This window comes from Littorina saxatilis, linkage group LG9 (genome assembly GCF_037325665.1).
Source record: "Littorina saxatilis isolate snail1 linkage group LG9, US_GU_Lsax_2.0, whole genome shotgun sequence".
NCBI classification, from domain to species: domain Eukaryota; kingdom Metazoa; phylum Mollusca; class Gastropoda; order Littorinimorpha; family Littorinidae; genus Littorina; species Littorina saxatilis.
This window is the reverse complement of record NC_090253.1, coordinates 50,981,261-51,006,135: the sequence shown is the minus strand read 5'-3', so window position 1 is coordinate 51,006,135 and position 24,875 is coordinate 50,981,261. Positions and strand designations below refer to the sequence as shown.

Sequence of the window (24,875 nt, the reverse complement as noted above, 5' to 3'; positions counted from 1 at the left end):
ACTAGTTTTGCTGTTACAGCAGTCCCTCTCATGAACGGACACCCTTGGGCCAGTGCAAACCTGTCCGTACATTGCAGGTGGCCGGTCACGGGAGATCCCCCCCCCCCATCACACACACTCAGGCACACTGACGGACTGAGTGAGTCTTTGCTACTGGTGAACGAGCTCTACTTGTCCTAAAACAATAAGGTCAAACTACTACAACTTATAACTGAAAGGAAAAAAAACTGTCCTGTAAAAATGACGTTAAATCAACGGTGTCAGAAAAAGAGAGATCCTCAAATTCCTGAGGATACAGGCACCCCATGAAAGCAGCCACGAACATACTCACAGAGGCACACATGCTTGTGCAGATACTTTGCAAAAATATGAATTGAAAACCTGCATATGTGGTAATTTTTGTTTGTTTGTGTGTGGCTTTATTGAATACTTCAGGCAGTGACTTTTCCCTGTCCAGTTTTCTCTTTCGTCTCTCTTACCCCTCGCTTACCCACCCACCCCCACCCCCTTACCCTCCACTCCCTTTACCCAGCCCCGACAGCACAAATGTGTAATCTGCAAGGCAGAGTACACATTTTCCACACAACCGTTCTAGGTCCCGTTCCCGTACCGACCAAGGAACGGTGCGGGCACGGGAGGGATCGGGACAGAACCGCAATGAACGTAACTGATCGTTAACGGAACTGCTTTGAACGGTAGGGTCGGTAGGGACGGCTGAGTTTGGGCTGCATGTTCACATTTTTAGCCGTTCCCCTCCCGATCAGAATGAACGGTAATGGAACCTCAACCCATCGGTAACGGAACGCTTGGATCGTTAAAGGAACTTAAAACAACGGTAACGCAACGGTAGCGCTCTCACACACTGAGTTGTCATACCCGCATTCCACACATCCGTTCTAGGTCCCTTTCCCTTATACCGAACAAGGACGGCTGGCACTATGGTCAGACGCTGCTGAAAGATGCCAAAATACGGCCGTTTGCGCAGCGTTCCATTGTTGTGGCAGAATTCCTTGGTTGGTACGAGAACGGGACAAAGAACGGTTGTGTGGAATGGGGGTATAACTTTTGACACAGACAAACTGAAGAATGAACAGATCTATGAGGTAACCGTCTCAATGGTCCAGGCTCAGGAAACAAAGAGTATATATGGCCTGGAGCGACTGTAGCTTCTTTTCCTCGTGTCCGATAAACAAGGACAATAAATAGTAGAGCATAGTGCAATTTCATGTTGGCGTCGTCTCCACTCAAAGCTATAACCCAAAGACTGAAGACCAAATTGCTTTACCCCACTTCTGACCCGAATCACCCCCCTCCTGCCAGGTACTCGTGCACTCAAGTTAACCTCTGCTTTGACCTGTGTGCCAGGAGTCGGATGAGAGAGAGAGAGAGAGAGAGAGAGAGAGAGAGAGAGAGAGAGAGAGAGAGAGAGAGAGAGAGAGAGAGAGAGAGAAAGAGAGAGAGAGAGAGACACACACACACACACACACACACACACACACAGAGAGACAGAGACAGACATAGAAAGACAGAAGCGGAGAGACTCAGAGGGAGACACAGACAAAGACATACAAACACAGAGAGATAGAGAGAGAAAAAAACAACTGTAACTGATCTCGTGAGAACGGTAACAAAACGAGACATGTCACCTCTCCGAATGCATTCCAATAGATGACCGCTCCTGCGGCCATCAACCAGAAGGAGCATTTGAAAAACGTGACATTTCCTTTATACAGGGGCGGCCGGAACATTATTTTCTTTTCTCAATCTCACCTTTCACAATGCTCTCACCGTCAGCGGAGAGAAAAAACTTTTCCCCATCTATGATGAGGTGATCGTGATCACACACCATAGACACTTTGTGACCCCCATTTCTTCTTTCCTTCATGAACTGAGTTAGATTTTTCCTGATGTCCCTGACTGTTTTGGAAAAGTCCTCCCCAATGAAAATGTTAGATCCCTTCAACTTTCTCTTCGCTTTCAGAACTTTAACTTTATCCTTATAGAATACACAGCGTGCAATGAGGGGAGAGTTGGGTTTAGAACTGATACGGTGCACTCTATCAAATTCAACATTCTCCGCCAGTTCCAGTTTATCTGTAAAGAGATCTTGCAGCCTCTGTTCACATCTTTCATTGGTTTCGTTTTCCTCTCTGTCCATGCCATAAAACAAGAGGTTGTTGCGTTTTGATCGGCATTCCAAATCGTCAACTTTTGTTTCCAACATTTCAATATTTTTCCACAACTTCTCATTGTAACCTTTCAGTTGGTCATTTTCTTCTCTCAGAGAGTTCACCCCCTCTTTCAACTCGTTCACCTCTTCCTGAAGCTGACTAAAATGTTCTTTGATGTCTTGCACATCATTTTTCACTTTATCGAGTTTACCGTTCATAGACATGTCCATACCGTTCAATTTCATCATAACGTCCGCCAACGTCGGTTCCTTGGGAGTAGGAAAGGTGTTATTACCTTGTGTGGCGTTGCCATGTCTGTCAGCACTTGTACTCTGCCTTGTTTGTCGCGTAACTTTCTCCTCACTGGTCGCAGGTCCAGGTCCAGGATTCATCTCCACGTCCCCGCATCGTATCAACAGCAAACTTCCCCAAAACATGTATGACAGTAGGGCACCACACAGAATCCCTTGTAGACGGTTACTGCAAGACAACACCACGATTCTCATCTTTTTCTTCAGCACGGCCCTCTTCTCCATGAAACAAATGTAGACCGAAACAAAGCAACCGCAACTGGCTCTGAAGGCTAAGGCTGTCGCTGGCATTTTCACACGGCAACGTACACAAAGAGAGTTAAAAAAAAAAGAAAAATCGAGCAAAACAAAGAGAGAGAGAGAGATACGTGGAAATGTGATACTATTTATTTGCATGTATGATACAGGTACAAATGTGATAATTGTAGGCTTATACTAGTGATTACTGTGTGTGATACATGAAATGTGATATGAATGCTGTTTTTATATGTTATACTCTTACTTTCTCCCAAGCGCAAGACAAATTCTTCTATGAAAATTGAAGCCAATAAAATTTGAGTTGAGTTGAGTTGAGTTGAGAGAGAGAGAGAGAGAGAGAGAGAGAGAGAGAGAGAGAGAGAGAGAGAGAGAGAGAGAGAGAGAGAGAGAGAGAGAGAGAGAGAGACTCAGACTCAGACCTTTATTACAAAAGGATTTGGTTTTAGGCAAAGCTTATTCTTCCAACCTGTCCTTTATACAACACGTAAAGACGGACGCACGTACAAAATATAGATTGAATCATATAAAATACAGAAATACATTGTATGGAATGCAACACAATGTGCATTTAAGGAATTACATAAGGAGAACTCAAAAATTACAGAATTACATTGACATAGTTATATCTTTCATTTGGGAAAGAAGATGCTCAGATCAGCGGTTAACACTAGTACAAAATGTTTAGCAAAATAACACTCGAACAAGACATTTCATTCTCGAATGATGTGTGAACGTGACTGTCTCTTGAACATTTTCACTGAAGTTGCATTTCTTATCTGTGGAGAGAGAGAGAGAGAGAGAGAGAGAGAGAGAGAGAGAGAGAGAGAGAGAGAGAGAGAGAGAGAGAGAGAGAGAGAGAGAGAGAGAGAGAGAGAGAGAGAGAGAGAGAGAGAGAGAGAGAGAGAGAGAGAGAGAGAGATTAAGAGAGAGAGAGCACCCTGACGAAGGCCACGAGGCCGAAATATTGGTAAAAAACCGTGAAGGCTTGTTTTGATTATATTTTCCTTATTTGTTTGTTTGTGTGTATATATATATAGGTTACACACTCCGAGTTCTGATTATCTTGCATATTTTCCCGAGGGTCGATTTTCATGTATTACCGAGCCTTTGGCGAGGTAATACATGAAAATCGACCCGAGGGAAAATATGCAAGATATTCAGGACGAGGTGTGTAAGCTATTTATCCCATTACTCCGACGTTTTCATTAAAAACACTTACTTTTTCCACTAAAACCTGCCCGTGCCTGTTTTCAGCTTGCCAAAAGCCTCCGCAGTCGAAATTCATGTCAATGAATTCATGCGCAAAGCTAGTTCCCATTTGTCAGCATAATGGACGGCGTCATTCGACTTGTATGTGGACATTCAGTCATTCATATTGCTTATAAAAAGGTCTGCTATCTGCTTTTACATTTTGAAAGTCATTTTAAAATATCCCTGTGTATATTTGACATCGGCTTTCGTTATACTCAATTCGGCATACCGGGTTTATATTTTTACCAGAATTGCGCACGATAATGGCAGCGCAACAAATTCAGTTCGGGCCGTGCTGGTTTGATCGTTGACCCAAGTCAGTTCGCATGCAGTCGGGGATAGAAAATGTTGGCTGTCATCGCGCTGTTCTGTTTTGGTTTTCACACGTGGATCACTTACATATTCAGTCGTCGGGTTTAGGTGAGCCAAAGCTTCAATACTTCGCCTGTTGTAGACGTTAAGCAATAAAGCTTGGAAGTTGTATGTCGGCACTGAGAGTCGGTCGCGGTACATCGCTTTCTACTTTGTCCCGGTCTTGAGTTTGAACACCTAAGGTTGGCTACATCTAACACCTCACATCCTCTTCTCTTCCCCATATATCTTAACTGTATCTCCAACTTCTTTTCGTCTTCTTCTTTTCATTTTGGTGCCACTCCCTCATTTGTCGCTGAACCCCGCAGTTGACTCGACTCGGATTCACACAAGCCCGTCTAGCAGACGACAGTTCGAACAGTCTTGAACAGCACGGTTGCAAGCAGATTCAGCTATCAATCGAAGCAATACACTTAAAGCCAAGGCAAAATTTAATAACCAAATGAGAAAACCTAACGTTTGATTTGACTTCATGGTGAGTCTTCTGATAATTTTTTTGGCGTTGGAATGGATCTCAACGGGTTCCCAGCTACGACAACTTTTCCAGAGTTATGCACCGCAGGCATGCCTTCGACAATCGATGTCAGTTTCAGATTGAGTTTTCAAACTACCAGCTAGGTGACTGGGTTGTGTTTTGATTGCTCTCTCTCGCGATACTCGTTGAACATGCCTTTGACCATGCAGTCGCTTCAGCCAGCGAAATATCTCGACTCCGCTCTTTAAATCCATGCAGAATGTGCGTATCGTATGAAGTATTCTTTATTTTCTCAATATTGACACATGTAGGCCTGTACCTATACGTGATATTGACTTTGACACCACAAAATATTTCAGTCGTATGTTGAAAAAAGTAGTCCATCTGTAAACTCTGAATATGCAGATGACCTCTATAAATTATTCAATTGTACTCTGAAATCAAAGACAATGACCAATGACAGTTGAGATCGAAACTCGGTTGTGATGGGATATCCATATGGTTGTGATGGAATATGCAGAATAATCACCTCCTCAGCTAACAGAGACAAAGAGGCAGGTCATGGGATAAATATAGGTTACACACTCCGAGTTCTGAATATCGTGCATATTTTCCCTGGGGTCGATTTTCAGGTATTACCGAGCCTCTGGCGAGGTAATACCTGTAAATCGACCCGAGGGAAAATATGCACGATATTCAGGACGAGGTGTGTAAGCTTTTTATCCCATTACTCCGACGTTTTCATTAAAAAACCGAACTTTTTGACACAAACTCTGCGAGTGCCTGTTTACTGCTCATCAAACCTTCCGCGACCGAAAATCGTGTCATGATATTCATGTGCGAAACGAGTCCCCTTTTGTCTTTTTGTTTCCAGGATTGTGCCGTTGAATGCATTTGATACTGTGCAGTTACCAGCCGGTTTCAGTCGGTTACCCGAGCTGGCATTCGTCAAAACTGCGAAAGACCGCATTCTGATAATCTTCGCTTCACAGCTAGCGACGGGAGAGAATGATACCCGAAGTTTCAAGTTTCAAGTTTTTTATTAGTCCATAACCCCTGGGGGCATTTTGAACAATAAATACAATCAATACAATCATGATATATGCTAATATAATAAATAAATAAAAATTAAAAAGATTATGAAAAACTGTTACAGATTCTATTAATAAAGTCCAAAATATTCTTTAGCAATTTCTTTTTGTTAGTAGCAAACAACTTTTTAAATTTAAGTGCATTAGGTTTTTTCCAATAGTAAGGTGGTAACAACTCAGCTCTTTCTTCTTTGAAAAAATCACAGACAAATAAATAATGGAATTCATCACCTATGTCTTGTGATACACATTTGGTGCAAGTTCTTTCTGACCTCGGGATGTTAAGGTAACGTTCTTTCTGTACAGGCAAGGGAAGTAACTCATTTTTGACCTGAGGTCAGGATTCGAAAGACCGCGTGTGTGATTTTACAAGCGATGAAGATGATTGCTGAGTTTGTGCTTATTCGGGCCTTTGTGCGTCAGTGTTCAAATTTGGATTACCTACTTCTTCAATCGTCACTTACTGATTTAGGTGAGCCTAACTTTGATGTCTGTCGTTGTCTGTCTGGGGAAAAACGGCGCACCACTGTCGAGTTGTTTTTATGCGGCAACGCGTGTAGCCTAGTGGTCTCTGGATGTCCAAAATCCGACCTTCTTCGCCACCTTTTATTCTAACAGTATCACCAACTTTGAAAATGGCAATTTCCATGCTGGTCAACTTGAGCCGAAGATACTATAGCAAACGACATATCCTGCAGCAGACGACAGATCTGTAGCAGACGACTGATGAGACAGCCTTGTTCTATTAAACCATATTTAGCAATCAACGCTCTAAAAGCAATAACAAATGAACAAAACTTTAAGCATACTTTAAGTGTAAGTTTTATTTCGTCGCTCAAGATTTTGAATCAGGATGTTCTTGGGATTGATCTAAGCGGTTGCCCATGAAGCGTACCTCGTTACGACAACTTTACTAGAGTTGTGCGCCTTGAATCACTGTGTGTCTCTGTCGCTCTCTCTCGTGCTCTCTGTCTCTCTTTAGCTTTCAGTCTCACCGCGTCGGACAACTCATAATCTTTACTCAGCTCTATTCACCCAAACAGATTATGTACATTCTTTGTTGTTTTCTTTATTTCTTCAATGATATTGTTTGTAGATCGTTAGCCAAACGTCAGTTCGACTTTTATACCGCAGAATATCTCAATCGTTTTGCTGAAAAAAAGTAGTCCCCGAGTTAACGATAAATATGCAGATGACCTCTAAATTATTCAAATGTACTCTGAGATCAAAGACAATGACCAATGACAGGTGAGATCGAGACTCGGTTGTGATGGATAATCCATATGGTTGTGATGGATAATCCAGAATAATCCCCTCTACAGCTAACAGAGACAAAGAGGCAGGTCATGGGATATTAAATAGCTATTCTGATGAACACGTGGGGGAATTCGGGGGCTGTGATTGGATGGTCTCACACATCCCTTTTCCGATCATCAAAGCATAATGCTACGGAAGTCGGCCATTTTTGCCAATATCCAAAAGCATATTGGCAATAACAAAGACGCATGGTTCCGGTTTCTTCCACGTGTATAAAGTACACGCATACCTCGCCAGGTTTGTTTATGTGACAAGTCGACAGACGATGCCATTTGCTTTGTGTGTGTTTTTGTTGTTGCTTAATGTACATGACATACATTACGTGTAAAATCCAGTTCTTTAACAGGCAACAAACCTTGCACATTTCCAGAAGCTGCAATCTGAAGCGACCTATCTCTGATTCTAGCAGACGATCTCTCCAATGTTTAACACAAAATCAGCAAACTCTCCTGTCACATAGAACGTCCATTGTATAGTGCAATGTTGAAATGAAGTTACCGGTCTGAAACATTTAGTCGTTTCTTCTGAGACAATCCTTGTTCTCTTATCATCTACAGATTTACCGCAGTCTTCACCACGCGAATTCCCAACAGAAGTCAGACTTTCGAACATACAATCTACGTAGGCAAGCATGATACGTCATGACGTCATATGATTCCTAGCATATTGACGTAATGCTAAACATCCGGTTATCTCGAGTTTTCGTAGAGGTTACATGCCGAGTCTCAGTGATTATTAAAAATAATGGTCGAAGTTGGCGGATCATGAAAAATGCGAGCTTCAGCGAGCTTTTTCATGACCGCGAACTGAGACCATTATTTTTAATAATCACTGAGACGAGGTGTGTAACCTCTTTATTCCTCCTTTCTTCAGTTATTCAAAGAAAACAGGAGTTTTTGTGCGAAAGTTTGATCGAATCCGAATCACTCAACCAGTCAACCTGCGCAGGCGATCGATTAATGCGCGGTTGTATAGTTCCGTGCAAATCATTCCATTCTGTTAACACTTCTTGTCAGTTTCCCTGTTTTAGACTAAAATCAAGTACACAGATATGCTGTTATTCTGCTGTGGCGGTAAAGGCAGATATTGTGTGTTCTGTTTATGTTTTAGTATCGTTTCGGATAATGTTCTTTTGTCAAATAGGACTAGCAGACGAACTTTTGCACCCGTGTTCCAACGTTAATTACTGTATGAAGTTCAGTTTTCTGGGGAAAATAGTGTATGAAACCGCTTTATGTTGTTTAAATTGATGAGATGTGTGCATTTGGTTGCGTGTGATCTGTTTATAAAATGAAATATTGTTGAAAATTGACCGTCGGATTGCAGTCAGTGTTGTCGAAGAAACTGCGTTAAAAGAAGGGGAACTACTCTTGTCGGCAAGAGTATGAGTTACTTGCCTTGGGAATCTGCTTGTGATGAACGGTGTGTGCACGGCAGATCTAGATTCAGAAAACAACCTAACTCATGGATTTTATATGGAGATTCATGTGTTCAGGCCTGTAGTTGTTAATTTAAATGCGGTATGTTTGTATTGTTTGCTCCAGAGATGTATATTTCGTACGTATAGAGCGTTCGGAACTTTTCAGTCGCAAAAGTAGTACCAAAACAGAACAGCTTCTCAACCCATTGCACTATCGAGGATTCAGGCTGTTGCTGGCTCGTTATTTGTTTGGTTGCTGGGTCATTATCGAAAAATAACTAGCTCTACAAGTTTACAGAGGTAAAGAAGCAGAGGGGGGAATAATCCGTAATACATGTCCGTGGGTTTTTCAATGTTCGGTTATTTCCGTGGCTTCATGCGGAAAGGGAACCGTCGTCTGCACTCAACGACATGGACCATTCTGGTACTTGTTGCTGACAAAAAACATGATTTTAACACAGAATTTAATGTCAGAATAGCTATATAAACGCTATACACCACTAAACAGTTCCGCGGCCATTGCGACAGTGCGCATGCGCAGCATTTTTTTTCGAGTAAACAACGCGTCGTTCGTAGCTTCTCAGCAACTTGAAACATGTGCGATTTGAGCGAGATTTCCATCCAGAAGGTGCGACTGTGGAGCACTGAAGCATCGAAAACCTTGTCGTGTGTACGGAAAAAGAGTGTGGAAGGTGCACACGAGGAACTTGTAGCTAGGTAAGTTTTATTTCTTTCGTTATTTACTCTTTGCAATGATGCGATGTGTTGTTCATTCCCAAGACCGGTTTTCCGCCCTGTAAGTTGTAACACTAACAGTAACTTAGTAAGTGCTCTCTCTTCAGATACGCTTAACTTTTCAGTTGATTAAAGTCAAAAACTTGAATAAGTGCCGTTGATCTGTCCACGGAATCTAACTTACTATGAAGCATAACTATATTCCGATTCGTGATGCATACATGTTGCGATAGTGTATGCTAAAGTTTTCCATTTTCAATCTGACGTGTGGGTAAGATTGTAAGAAACAACAAACATGCATACTAAGTTGCCACTGCCAGTTTGTATAGCTGCTAAGCTTACCTCAGTGAGTATTTTGTAAGTTTACATACAAAATGGTGATGAGGGGGAAAAAAGAATGCCTTCCACAGGTGCAAAAAACTGTGATTTGATCTCAAGGCCTTTTTGTTTTACTTTTAGAGCTTTTCCTGCTTTGGAACTTGGGAGATGGGATTCCTGTCGACCGTGAAGCAGAAAATGCAGAGAGGGTGCTTCTTCGGGAGTACAAGCAGAAGTTGTATGTGAAAGGGGTGCTTTATCCTGATCCATTCATCATCACAACTGGATTGAAAGGCAGCAAGATGGGCGATTCCTGTGGCCAAGCGTCTTCATCACCGGCTGCCTGTGAGTGTGAGCTCGACCTCATGCATCGCCTCGTCAACGAGTTTTAAGGAGGAAAGGCTTACAGGTAGGAAACCTCTCTATTTAAAAAAAAAATAAATCATATTTGCACTTTACTTTTGAAAAAGAGAATGGTTCAAGTTGACTTCTTCAAAATCTGAAAAACCAGCTAAACACACTAAAATTATGCCTGTCGCTGTCAGCAATATATGTATACATATAATTAAAAAAAAGTGCAGTGATACTGATAGTGATACAGTTAATCAGCAATGACTGAACAGACTTTCTAAATTCAGGGATGGTCAAATCATCTGACCAATGGCCAGGGGCGAGTACAAAAAATCCGCTGTGCTAGTTAAAACCGCTTGGCAACTCGCCTGGTTGGCTAGTGAAAATTCTCGTCAAATGCAACACTTCTGGTTGTATACTCTAGTTTCAAAACGTTATAAACAATGCAGTTATAGCAACTGTGATTTGTACCCGGCAAGCAATTCTTTTTGGTGGACTGGACTTTCTTGAAATGACTCGCCTGTCTGGCAAGTTAAGATTTTGAGATCTGGCCATCCCTGCAACTGTCTTAATTTTGCAATGCTCTTCATGCAAGTTGCACTCAAATTTGTGAGCAATTTGTTATGTACAACTTGGTAAATTGTCCTAAATGATGCTTTAGTAAAAGTTGTCTCCTTTCTCTTTGTCATATTGATTATTTTCTTTTTTTCTCCCTTTTGGCAGGGTTTTGACCATGTGCAACAGGCTGCAAGTCATTTTGGAGGAGGAAGCCCCTGATTGCATCTTTGTCAAAACCAGAAAGAGACTTCTACCTGTCTCCAAGAGTCAGCCATCACAACCACCTGTTACCCAGAGCCAGTCATCACAACCTCTTGTTCTCAAAGTAATCCAATCCTGTTGCCCGTTTTGACACAGGCAGCAACAGGAGGAACTAGTAGAAGTAGGGAAAGCGGTTTTAACAAAACAGCTTTTTCCTCTTAACTATGAAACCACACAGATAAACAAGGAGAGCAACCCTTCCACAAAGTAAACAATCCTGACGACTCTAATTTCAACAATGTGTCAACTCATGTAAAAGCTTTGCCAGATCCAGGCATTAAGCTCTCCTCGTTACACATGTAATGGGCAGAGCAACATTGTTGAACAGCTGCTTCGTTTCTGTAAGTTTTCAGCCTGAAAGGTAGTAGTGTGGGTCGCATCTAACATATAAATGTTTGTCTTGTCAAAACCTATGTAAATTTTCCTATATTTTAAGACTCCCTCTTTTTCTGTACTGGATTTTTTTGTGGTCAGATTATTGTTTGGAGTTCTGAAAAGGAAGGTTCCTGTGTACACCATTATAGATATGACTGTTACTGTACTACATGTGTGTTTTTGGTATATCTAGATATCTTTCTTCCCAATAATTATGTTCATTGCCAAGTGAATGAAGTCATCAGATTTGATCTGCTGCTAGTGATGACGTTTATCAACATAAGTAAAGTTTTTTGAGCTGACTGTATTGTGTGCATTTTGTTTGCAAGTGCTGATATGTTTGACTTTGTGCTGTAATGCTTTGTCTTGTCTCTCATTCTCCATGTCAAAGTACGAGAACTTAGATTTTGTTCTGACACACTCATTGCATCATACAAACATCAATAAGGATACACACAAAAAGTGAGCCAAACAAACATTTTTCCTCAGAACATGTTATGCACAGGGGACATGAAATGGAGAGAAGACTAAACCAGTAAATTGTTTAAGGTTGCTCTTGGCCACTCTGGTGACATGTACTTTATTCTACCTATATTAGCGACACCGATAGGCTAGATCCTCAAGGTCGAATCCTCGTCTCTGTTGCATAAAAAACATCTCATCTATACTATAACGTTTAGGGTCAATACTCATTGGTTGATCGCTAAAAATTCTTGTCTTTTTAGAATTGTTGACTTTTTCCTGCCATCTTCTTGTTACAAAGGGTGACACTAAAAACATGAATTAATTGGAAGAGACTGGTCATGGCTATACCAGTGCAATATGATATGTTCTGCGAGAAATCAGATTTCTGAATAACCATGGATTTTTCCTGTCTGCGTTCTTTTTCTTAGCCATGTTTGCAATCTGTAGCTTGAACACACTCACTTGTCTCTTCAGTCTATTGTTCTCCTTAGTCAGCTTAATCATTGCAATAAGATTGCGCATAATGGGTGTGCATTAAGTTGGCATCTGGTTATAAAAAAAACCCAACTATCAACAAATAAGCAAAAGCAAGAGCACCCAGAAATGTTTCTGTTGCGAATGGGTCTTGTTCAGGACCAGAGTCACATTTTTCTGGCAATCAACTAGCTGCACCATTCCTCTCCCTAGATGATCCTTGGGCCTGGCACGCCTCAAACTGGAATTCCAGATCTCGCATTGCCCATTTTCTTCTGCCTAGCCGGTGCTCTGGTCGGGGTATGTCGCTAGCACTGAAACATTGCCAAATAGGGTTCATTCTGTCAGTATTTATGGTAGTATTACATCTTCATGCAGGGTTCTCCACATATGTTGTCCGTTTGGGTTCAATGCCCCCAACTTCAACTTATAAAGGTGGTCATTTGGACCCACTGTAGTCATTTTCAGTGCAATACAGAACTCCCTCTGTGAATTCCCCGGTACACTTGTTTTTGTTCCTTTGGCTTCTATGGAGAGCTCTCCTAATGTTGATCAAATCGCACTCTGGAAACAAACCACCCACATAAAACTTAGCTTGGCTTCCCACATTCATTCTTGTTCAGATTTCAGAACACACGAACAGACGAAAAGTCAATTAAATCACTCAAGCTGTAAGGCACAGACACATCATAGTGATACTAGGAACAGCATGTGTGAACAAATACATTCAACACCTTCCCATCTTCTTTACTGCGTACACACACAAAATATAACAAGAAAGTTATTTAAAAAAAACTTACTCTGTGTTGAAATCCAGGGTATCCCAAGTTTTGTGTTGGGAAAGAGTTCTCTGCAGTTGGTGTGCCATCAAGAAAGTGTTGAGAACAAACCCTTGCATCTTTTGCAGGTGAAAAAAAGCTTGTGCCTTCCGTCTGCTGTTGTGTCTACACGGCTGATGAGTCGAATCCACTTTAATCTCGTTGTGCTGGTTTCTTCTTGTGTGTTGGATGCGGATGCAAGCTGTTGAAAACAGACAGATGCATATCAGATTTGACAATGTACGTATGGCTCTACAAAGCAAATTTGTATTGCTTTTTAATCACAGCCATGCTCTAACAACATGAAGTAAAACACAAAAAAACAAGAAACGGAAACACACTGACACAGAAAGTGAGCCACATTTTTTGACCTCATGCACGGCAGATTCAAACAAGTATTTCATGCAGTGCCGGTGTGCAGTTTTTGTAACGTTCAAAGCTGTATAAATGCAGGTCTAGCTAAACGGTTTTGTAATCATGCTATGGAATTTGCAGAAAAAAACCCAATAAATCGCATGAATGTCAGGCAATAAAATAAGTTGATCAAGAACTGTTACAGTGTTGCGCTCACCTGAACGGTGGTTGGCATGAAGTGATGAACACCACAGACTCGTGTGGAACCTGGTGAATTTTGCAAAGTTTAGCTTTCCATTTTGAAGACGGTAGCTTCCGTTGTCACAATCAATCATCGGGCAGTGACATGCCATTGTTAAAATCGATAATCGCTGAATTTACATCGACAAAACAACAAAATAAACACAAGTGTCTGACTCGTCAGTCGCAGAACATACGCAAAGCTGTGTTGCAGACGATTTGTTTCCTCGAAAAAATGACGCAGCCAATGAGAGGCGTCTGTGCGGTCACGTGATTTTCCTTCTTTGTTCCATGTAAACGTCGGAACTGTTTAGTGGTGTATTGTGTTTTCATCGTAGCAATAGGGTCCGATACTTAGACTCGAACAAGTATAATGCGACTTGTCTTCGACTCGTCGGCATTATACTTGTCTCGATCGGGCCCTATTCACGACTTTCCGACCTTGACATTGTAGCTAGGGTCATGTGGGCGTTGGCATCATTGTCCAATCAGAAATAGTCAATGATCATCTCCGAAGTGTGTTCCGGTCCGGAACGCAAAACAGTTTGCGCGGAAAAAGAGAACGTGGTTTGACAACTAAAGGGCATTTTGACCGGCTCGCACTACAGCATCGTTCAAATGTGGGAGAACGACACATCTGACAAATAGCCAGTGGTTACCAACATGAGAAACTGGGGATAGGAATCGTAATCCGTATGTAAGTTTGAAGCGGCCCTGACGCTGTTTGTACGTCAATCCGGAGAGAAGCTATCGTACTAGGCCCTAGGTGACATTTCGTCAAGTTCCACTCCCAGTGTGCCGACTCTATGGCCCTCCCCCCGCCAAACTGCTACCCCCGGTGGCAGGGAAAGCGGTTCGACTTAAGGTGACTGCAGGGCAAGTTCGATTTTGCAAGCTAAAAATAAATGTTCTACTACCTTGTCAGTCTAGATCTGGAACTCATGAAACAGCACTATTCAAATCCCCATAAAGTGAGCTGGTGTTTTTCTAGATCTAAGCATCGACCGAATTCAATAGAAATGTTCCTTGCATGGCATAATTATTTACCTAAATCTGTTATTAAGTTTGTTGAAAATCAAAGTATTCGTTTTTTGTTTGTTCGCGTGTCTGGTTTTTGTTTAGTCGATTCGTTTACACGATGTGTGGCTTTTTATTTTGTAAGGGTGGTTTAGCGTTTAAAATGAGATCTAGACCACATATGATACGCCATGAAAGTAGAGTTCCCCGTTCAGTACCAAGATTGCCAGTATTAAATATTCAGACAACCTTTGGATAAATGTGTGGGGCTGTGGTGTTGCAGTGGTAGATTGTTTGCACGGGTATGTAGGTAGGTACGTGTACATCCGTGTGCTTTTGTGCAGGCATTTGTGAAGCAGGAACATGCAACATTTTTGACAAACATCAGGGTTGTGTGTGTGTGTGTGTGTGTGTGTGTGTGTGTGTGTGTGTGTGTGTGTGTGTGTGTGTGTGTGTGTGTGTGTGTGTGTGTGTGTGTGATAAAACCAACTAAGCTTACATCCAGCACAAAAAGCTTCAGCTCTACTTCACCAGTCAAAGACAAACGCATTGCTTTATTCAGCTTTCGACACATATATTCACTCGATCAGAATCGAACCCTCTTCATGAATATTTTATTTCAGAAAAAATAACATTGATTCTACACAACAAATGGTATTGCTATATGCTATGAACGATGAAGACTAGCAACCGAGACAGATGAGGCATCAAGTTTCTTAGCCTTTTAGCCTCTTATGTTGCATACATGTCATTTTTTTTTTATCTCCTGATAACTGACCAGAAAGGTACAAACATCGATTCTGCAACTACCTCGTAAACTTCTCGATCGCTAATACACCAGAACTTGATACAGTATGCAACACTCAAAGGCTTGATTACCTGTTGCATTGAAACGACAGAAGGAATTAAAAGACCATATGTAACTGAGAGGAACCGATGTATTCAAGTTCAGAACGAAGCAGTTTCTGCCTCAGAGCCTGTATCTCATGCTATGGAGCCACTAGAAGAGAAATGTCTGGCGTAGTTTGACCCAACAGACAGAGAAGTCAAGGGGGGTAATCTATCGACAGCAGTTGTATTGCTGGTTTGTATTTGATCTTACAAACCATTCTTATTAACTTGTATAAATAGTTTATCGCTTCAGTAAACACTCATCTATTTTGAAGATTACGACCAGGCACCACAAAACCAGGGATAAGTGCTATTTTTTTGCAAATTGAGCTATTAGCATATCCATATTCTTCACATCATTCCTTTTAAATTGATATAGCCTAAGTTTTATGCCTGTAGCTTCAAAACTCACTGAGATATGCGGTTTCAAAGTATAGAACGGTCCCGGCGGCCATTTTGAGAAAAGTGCCTTCAAAGGAGAAGCACATTCAAATACAATATTTCCTTAGCAACCATGCTTCTATTGTAATGAAAATTTACAGGAACACAGTAAAGTAACTTCTTTTTAGTTTCCAATCATCAATTTTATCAAATCTAGCTAAATATGCAATAACTGATAGGAGCACGCTGGTTGGTCAGTTGCTCGCTGTCTTTGTTCGTTTGTTTACAGGCCAAAATCGCTTTATAATTATTTTCATTGGTCAAATTCAAAGTTCGCACACACTTGAGGTCAAAGTTGACGCGATAACCTTTCCATTGATATGTGATACAGTGAGGCCCTGCGAGGGATACTTTCAGTAATTAATCCGATGCCGAAAATGGGTCGATTACCCCTCATTGTTGAAAGTTTAAGACACAGAGATGAGATTCCCAAATTTTGATTTAAGAGGGTAAAAAACATTTGGGGTCCAGGGGTAACGCCCCTGGTGGGGTCCAGGGTCGGGACGATTCAGAAAAACGGTCCTGGGGATCAACTTTTGAGCGGAATTCCGCGAAAAAATCTCATCTCTGAAGACAAAAGAAAGTTTGAACTTCACTTTTTCCGTTTTCATTTAACAAAGTGATATTTTGCAAGATGCATTTCGTGCCAATGAGCTGAACAAACAATCAATATCAAGCAAGTGATAGATTCTTGAAGACAAAATTCAGTCACGCAAACAAACTGAAGGGAAAGAATCTAGCTTACTGCTGTACTGATTTCGCCAAATAAAAGCATTTGCATGCCGAAGTTATTCCTGCTTTGATTCCAATCATTCTAATTGATCTGAATGCAAAAAAATATACGTAAACGAGCTGATCAAAATGAGTAACATTGCACCTGCCTATGGACTGTACTGCGAGAGCGAAGGCAGTCTGCGACTGGAGATTTTGAAGTCGAACAGCGTCGTTTATTCACTCTCAGCTGTTGTCTTCATCGGAAAAGTGAAAAGCCTGACTTGCAATCTAGCGAAAGACACATTCTGTCTTTCCGTTCGGGCGTTGTTTTTGTGTACAATCTCTGAAAATGTTATTTCGAAAAAGGCGGCCGTCATTGTTTTGGGGTTTCCGCCTAGTGGTGTTTTAAACCGGTTTCAGACCGGAACACACTTCGGAGATGAAAACAAAATGGCAGCCCCCATGAAATCCGAAAGGTCAAGCAAAAAAGTCGTGAATTGCTACGCTGAAAACACAATAGCTGTTAATAATGAAGAATTCTAATAATAAAATAATAAGTGTGCGCGCGCGCGCGCGTGTGTGTGTGTGTGTGTGTGTGTGTGTGTGTGTGTGTGTGTGTGTGTGTGTGTGTGTGTGTGTGTGTGTGTGTGTGTGTGCGTGTGTGTGTGTGTGTGTGTGTGTGTGTGTGTGTGTGTTAAATGCTCACAGATGAAGACGAACTCTGCACACAGTATGCTACTCCTTTGAGGCGGTGTAAACCTGCTACAGAAAACTGGGACAAGAACATCTCGATATCACAATCAGGAGAACAGGTCGTCATGTGCACTGCCCAGACAACTTCAATTCAAACTGGTTACTATCGTCTTGAGATTGTTCAGACCAATGTTACTGAGACCCAGCAGTGCCATTTCAATGTCACAGGTACCATCTTGCGCAACAGAAACACGACGACACGGCAAGCAAGCAAGACATGTCTCTCTCTCTCTCTCTCTCTCTCTCTCTCTCTCTCTCTCTCTCTCTCTCTCTCTCTCTCTCTCTCTCTCTCTCTCTCTCTCTCTCTCTCTCTCTCTCTCTCTCTCTCTTACTCAAAACTTGACTAAATGTAAAAAAGTATTCAGAATTTCAGTCATGTTAGAGGTGTCTGAAACAAGCTACCAGAAAAAAATAAAGCAGGCAACACTAACTACGCTTATACCCTGATAAGTGACTTTTAGTTAGGCTCGGTCTTAAGTGATATGATGTAAAAAATATTCACTGCCATCTCGTCTGTTTCATGAACTTGTGACCACGTGTCTTCACCAGCAACGACAACCACCACCACAACCATGACTACCACCTCAGGTACATATAACGAAATAAGCAGCTATCCATGCTTATGTTACCAACAATTTTGGTTTGGTTTATCTTGTTTGCGATGTTGCTCAATTAATTGTTGGCTTGTATTATTAATTCAATGAATAGTGTAAAGACTGTCATGAACGAAGGTAGTTTATCAGAAAGCAAAACGATACTTTACTTACTGTCACAGACGAATGCAAGTTACATCAGGAAAACATGCAATTGAAATGCTGATTACATTTGTCGCGTAACTTATCTGGCAAGTAAAGGCAGTGGTTTTGACAGAATATCGTCATCAAACGCAGTTATAGCGGGCACAACAACAATACAGTAATATATATTAAAAAAACAAATGTAAAGCTTCCGAACAGCAACGACTTATTCTCGAAGCATTACTGAAACGTACGCTTTGTTTTCAGTTGCTCACTGTTTTATTTTATTTGTACAGCCAGGGGCGGACGAGGGGGGGTTTCTGGGGTTTCCGGACCCCCCCCCCCCCCCAGCCAAAAAATTAAAATATTTTTGGGGTATTAATCAGTGACAAAATCTGCTGCCTAAAACTGGTAATGATCATCCTCAGAATGCACCAGATTGCACCATTTTGCATCCTTTTTTTCAAAATTTTCCGGGGGGGCATGCCACCGGACCCCCCTAGCAAGCTTGGCGCTTCGCGCCGTCGGCTCGGCGCTTTGCGCCTTCACACCCATATCTTCACAATATGTTGCGGATCCCAGTCTGTTACGTACTGGGAGGGTACGAAGACCTCACCTTCTACGTAATAAACCAGATCAAGGATGAATTTTGTTTCTAAAAAAATTCTATTACACCACTATTACAGATTCGTACACAAAACACACAAGATGTATTGAAAGTTTACAGATTCAACTTTTTATTCATTTGCTTGCTTCCGAGGTCGACTCTTGTATCGTTCTTCTTTTTAATGTCCTAGATCTACAGGTTACTCATCTTGAAACACGAAGCGACCACGGACCTACATTCTAATGGATGGCTGTCTTTGGATCTAGGTCACTTTAGTGGGAATATCGGTCAACTTCGAAACCTGGGGACCAGCCACTTCCGGTTCCCCTTTCAGAGTAATGAGATTGCTGGGGCCGTAGAATTTTTCATCCAGTTTTGTCCTTTTTTCCCAAAATTGATATTAGTCGGAAGAAACAGGCACACGTGTGGTACGTGGGGGTATTTCCCCGCGAGTTTTCAGTGTTGTTGTTGTTGCGAAGCGAAGCGGCTTCCTAGTGCGGAAGGCAGGCAGTGTACGTGTGCATCAAACAGTGTTGTTGTGATGGATGGATGAGTGAGTGATGAGGGTGAATGAGTTAGTTAAACTGTGACTGAATATCTATTGATTGATTGATATTAAAGTGAACATTAGGGGGGAGGGGGTTAGAAATGCACCATTGTGCACTCGTCTTGATGTAAGGAACACTACTGCAGTCTCCAACAGCTTCAAAGTGGGTTAGACAGGCTCTTGATAAAGACTGAGGCAAAATGTGCCAAATCACACATTGTCTTGTAAGAAGGAAAAATCTTCATTTGTCACCTTTCTGCACTTTTTTGACTTTGAGTGCATAGCCACAATGGTCACAGACAAGATGCATCAAACAGATTTCAAAAAGACCCCAAACTGAACTTGTTATGACTATTTGTAACCCCTCTCACCTTTTTGACTTGGCCGTACCCAAGCCAAAAGGCTAAAAAAATCATAACTAATTGCATGTTGACTTTTTGGTGGGGTGGATCTATTGTTCCAGACTCGCCTTGATTAAAGCAACACTAGTGCAGTGTCCAACAGCTTTTAAAATTTGTTTTGACCTCGATCTTGACAATGTACATGTCAACAATCCCTGACTGTGATGTAGTAAGAAACAATCTTCATTTCTCCCCTTTCTCCACTTTTTTGAGTGTCAGTGCATAGCCACAATGGTCACAGAAAAGATGCAGCAAACAGATTTGAAAAAGACCCAAAAGTGAACTTGTTATGACTATTTCTAACCTTTCCCACCTTTTTGACTTGGCCGTACCCAAGCCAAAAGGCTAAAAAAATCATAACTAATTTCATGTTGACTTTTTGGTGGGGTGGACCTATTGTTCCAGACTCGCCTTGATTAGAGCAACACTAGTGCAGTGTCCAACAGCTTTTAAAATTTGTTTTGACCTCTTGACAATGTACATGTCAACAATCCCTGACTGTGATGTAGTAAGAAAAAATCTTCATTTCTCCCCTTTCTCCACTTTTTTGTGTGTCAGTGCATAGCCACAATGGTCACAGAAAAGATGCATCAAACAGATTTGAAAAAGACCCAAAACTGAATTTGTTATGAATATTTCTCACCTTTTTTGGACTTAAAAAAATTTGGCCCAACAAACACAGCAAAAATCTTCATTTTTCCCCTTTCTTCATCATTTTGTCAGATCGAATTCATCCTCGTCCTGTGAGGGAAAAAAACCCGTCTATGAAATATTCATAGTTGTTATACGAATTGAAAACAAAAAGGCTATTAATGAGAACACAAACAAGCCAAAGTTTGCAAACTACTAGCTTAGTAGACTAGGAGTAGGAAAGTCTGCAAGTGTACTGTTGCACAACTTACAGTCGACAAAGCGAGTATTTACGGCGACAGGGAGAACAAAAAACGTAAGCAAGAAGATTTTCAATATTATAAAATCAACAGTTCATAAGTTATACGCGGAAAACATAGTAATAGCTTTCATTTTACCCGAAGAATGTCGTCGACGTTGAAGTTTTTGCAGACGACATTGCTGGTGGAATTGAAACCGGATGTGATCGATCCCCAGCAGTTGGTTTGACCTCGTTTCTCTCACTGCCTGACAAGGCGAGAGAGAGAGCGCGCACTGAGACAGCCATCCATTAGAATGTAGGTCCGTGAAGCGACGATGTAGATGATCGGAGCATCGTGCGATCCAGGCTGGTTTATTGTCGAACAGCTTACACAATGTTCATCGTTGCTGAACTTGAAAACATCAGACGAAACTTGAAGGTTGAACGTAGGAAACTTGCATCTCGGATCTCGAACCTAAATCCTGAACTCGAACTCGAACTTGAAACACCAACGTATCTGCCGAAATAACAACAAGTCTCAGAACTGGGAATTATTCTGTCATTATACAAACTGTTTCCCCTGAGACCTGTGCGATAAAAACACATCTTGTTATTCAAACGGAGGCTTGACTATATAATTCATTATAGCACTTTATAAACAATTAATTATCCACACTCATTCATCATGCTGTTCAACGTTCATACAATGTACTGCGTTTGGTTTACAGTGATTACATAGAATCTTGGTATTCGATCAAACTTGTGATACTGTGACCAATACAGTGCTTATAAAAATTAATTTGATATCCTTGGGAAAACTAACTTGGATCTGAATAAATCATATTTACCAAAAATAGATTTCATCAACGTAACGGCTAACGTCCCATGCTACCGCTAGCTGCCACCTCCCGGCCATCCCGTCACTGACAGGGTATCTCCGCTGTGGAATTCTTAAACCTTCTCCGCTCGCCCTTGACGATGTCCTTGTTCAAGGCGTTGACCGGTGCTGTTGCGGCTCTTCCATGGTTCCGCTCCTCCTTGCAAACTTGCAGTTGCTTTTCTTAGCCGAGCGTTATCTTTTTGGTTCTGTCTGCGCAGACTCCCTGACCACTAACCGAAACTTTCCTTCTCGTTGCTAGCCAACCTATTCTAGACCAATCGTAAGTTTTGTCTTTTCGCGATTCTTGACGCGAAAATAGCGATCATTGAATTTCGTACCTAGATAACCTCATTTATTACCTAACTCCTTACGTTCTCAATAATAATGAACAAAGTAATCTAACGATCACATCAAAAGTAAAAAAAATATGCTTTGAAGGAAACTCCTTCAAGATATACGAGAACCTCCTGACGACAATCAAAATGACGTCAACTGATAGCGAAACTTTTGACGTAATTACACTTCGGTTTTCCGACAACTCATATAGTGGGGTCCCCAGTTGAAACGATTGTTCAAATTTGTATACCAACATATCATTTGGTGTGCTGTTAGAAGACATCCAAAGAATGTAAATTCCAGGGGGGGGGGGGGGGGGGGGGGCAAGCAATTTTTGTCCTCTGGTAAATTTGGTTGCTAGGCAACGGAGTGCCAAGTCGCGAACAATGTCAAACACACAGTTTGGGCGTTTTAACACATATAAACTATAATATAAGACTGAATAAACATAATAAATCCATATTATTGGGTTGTTGTTATCTTTTTAATGTCTTTAAGTGAAACAAATAAATAAATGGTTGAAAAATGAGCCAAAAATCATATTTTGGAACCTTCGGGTTAGGCTATATTTGTAGGTGCTCCCAAATAGAGACAAACGAAGGTAAATAATAAGCTTGAATTGACCAGGGAACACACCAAAGCTTTGGTGATATACAGGTGAGCCCAGGGACCTAAATAATGTGTATATCTAACACGGTACTTTAACAGTGTGTGTTCAGACTGAAGCAGTGAAGACATGGCAAGCGGCGTGAGTAAACACATGGACTGGAGCCTGTGCATCTTTTGCCAGAAGGACACAACATAAAAGCTGATAAATCCCACCGAAGAAAGCTACAGCACAGCAGATAGACATTTAAAAGGTTTTAAAGCAGTTGGAGCGTTTCAGACATCACTGAAAATAGACAAATTCAATGATGGGTCAGGGATTGCGTCTTCGTTAGCCAAACATGGTGCTAGGTGGCACAAGAACTGCCGTGCTAACTACAACCAAAGAATGTTGAACAGAGCTGAAAGAGACAACATGGTGAAGCTGAAAAAGATGAAGGTTAGACAGGAAAGAGATCACGCAGAGAGAGTGGGCAAGTTTCTCCACAAGAGACCTGTATGTTTAACTGTTTCAAAACTGGAAATCTTTCTAGAGGTTCTACATACCAGCTTGAGTCACATATTCGGGAAGCTGCTTTGACGATTGACCCTCAAGTAGACAACAAGTCACGTCTCACGATGTTGGGACTGGCTCACATGGCCAGACGAGGATTTTGCACTTCACGGGTAAGCCATGATAAGATCATTCGGCCAGATTGAGCCGGTTAAAACTAGCTGAAAGGCTGCTGCAAAGGTCAAAGCCACTGTCAGACCCAATTCACCTTAACAGAGTAGCCCTTTTCAGAAATCAGAACAAGTCTACTCAGATGACCAAGAGTACAGTGACTCTGTCTTTTTAGCATATGTCCTGATGTGCCAGTCTAACGCTGATCGCGTTGACATTGTTTGGGACTGTTACCGTGACAACAGTCTGAAGTCATCAGTGAGGAAGAAGCGAGGCTCTGGCGTGAGGAGAAGAGTGAAAGGAGACGTTGCTCTGCCACGCAACGGGCCAGGATTCCTACGAAACAGTCAAAACAAAGAAGAGCTCTTTCATCCTGTCTGAAAATCTGAAGCTCGTCAACGAAGACGGGAAAGTGGTCATTGCAACACAAGGTGTGGACTTTGTTAGTTCTAGTGACATTAGTGAGGACCAAAGAGCCAGGCTGTCCCCTTGTTCACACGTAGAGGCTGACACCAGACTGGTTGTACACTGTTCTGACCTGGCCAGAATGAATCACACTGACGTCATGATCAGGAATTTAGACACTGATGTAGCGGTGCTTGCAACAGCTCATTACCATTCCCTCCAGCTGGAAAACCCGTGGGTTGCATTTGTGCTGGATCCCACTATCGTCTTCTGCCTATTCACGACTACGCCCAGAGAAATCAGCAGCACCTCTGATGTTTCATTCTCTGACTGGCTGCGACACTGTGTCATCTTTCTTTGGTGTCAGTAAGAAGAGATGCTGGGAAGTGTGGATGTCTGATCCAGAATTCACAGCTGTTCCTTTGGGTGCTTGCATCACCGGACAAGTTCAGCCAGATTGAGCGCTTTGTCTCCTTGATGTTCGACAAGACCAGTGTTTCCGACAAGGTGAACGATGCCAGAAAACACCTGTTCACGAAGAAAGGGCGCATGCTGGAAAACACCCCACCCACTCAAGCTGCTCTTCTTGAACACACGAAAAAAGCGATCCTGCATGCACTCATCTGGAAGGAAGCTCTCATTCCGCAGCCAGAGATTCAAGATCCTGCAAGCTGGGGCTGGGAAGAAGTTGATGAAACTTATTCGCCTGTTTGGACATCACTTCCAGATGCATCTAAGATCTGCTCTGAACTAGTAAAATGCAGCTGCAAGAAAGGTTGTAGAGGTCCATGTAGCTGTGCCACAGCGGGTGTCCCCTGCACTGCTCTTTGCTTCTGTGATGGCAAATGCCAACGTGACTGAAAGACTGAATTCATGAACCGGTTATGTGAGTAAATCGCTATGGATATAGAAGAAACTATGTTTACAGGTTTCGTTTTCAAACTCTGGCATTATGCATGAAATGCATTTCTTTGTTAACAAATAGTAGAAATACAGCTTCGTGTACAGTAAATAGGAGGGCATCTGCAACCTTGTTGAGAATTTATCCGTAGACAATTGACCGGACAGTATGTTTTACATCAGTATGTATAGTGTCGTAGTGTCATCTGTCTTTGCTTTAAAATAAAGCAGAATCATGAACCCATTCCAAAAAGATAGCAACTAGCAAGAACATATTTGCCATATGCATAATTTTAATAGTCAATGTGCAAGCTTGCGATTGTTACAAGACAGTACCGTTCTTGAAAAGAAAACCGATTCATTTGTATATAATTATATAACGTGAATAGCCAGTGTAGGGGCGGATCACATCATGGGGGTTTCCAAATTTCTTAAAGGGACAATTCGACGACGCGAAGCGTTTAGTTGTGGGCGCGAAAATGGAGCAATC

The 24,875-nt window shown here is 41.8% G+C and overlaps 2 long non-coding RNA genes across 4 annotated transcripts in view; both read left to right on the top strand.

The window, feature by feature from the left end:
- Positions 1-24,875, top strand: part of LOC138976377 (uncharacterized) — a 115,795-nt gene that overhangs the window by 75,602 nt on the left and 15,318 nt on the right. For all 3 annotated transcript variants that reach the window (XR_011458971.1, XR_011458970.1, XR_011458969.1), the window contains 2 exons: positions 17,387-17,599; positions 17,981-18,019. This is a non-coding gene — a long non-coding RNA (uncharacterized lncRNA). The remainder of the gene's footprint in view (positions 1-17,386; positions 17,600-17,980; positions 18,020-24,875) is intronic.
- Positions 9,246-10,923, top strand: LOC138977452 (uncharacterized). The gene is made up of 3 exons (XR_011459285.1): positions 9,246-9,383; positions 9,861-10,128; positions 10,794-10,923. It is a non-coding gene; the product is annotated as an uncharacterized lncRNA (long non-coding RNA).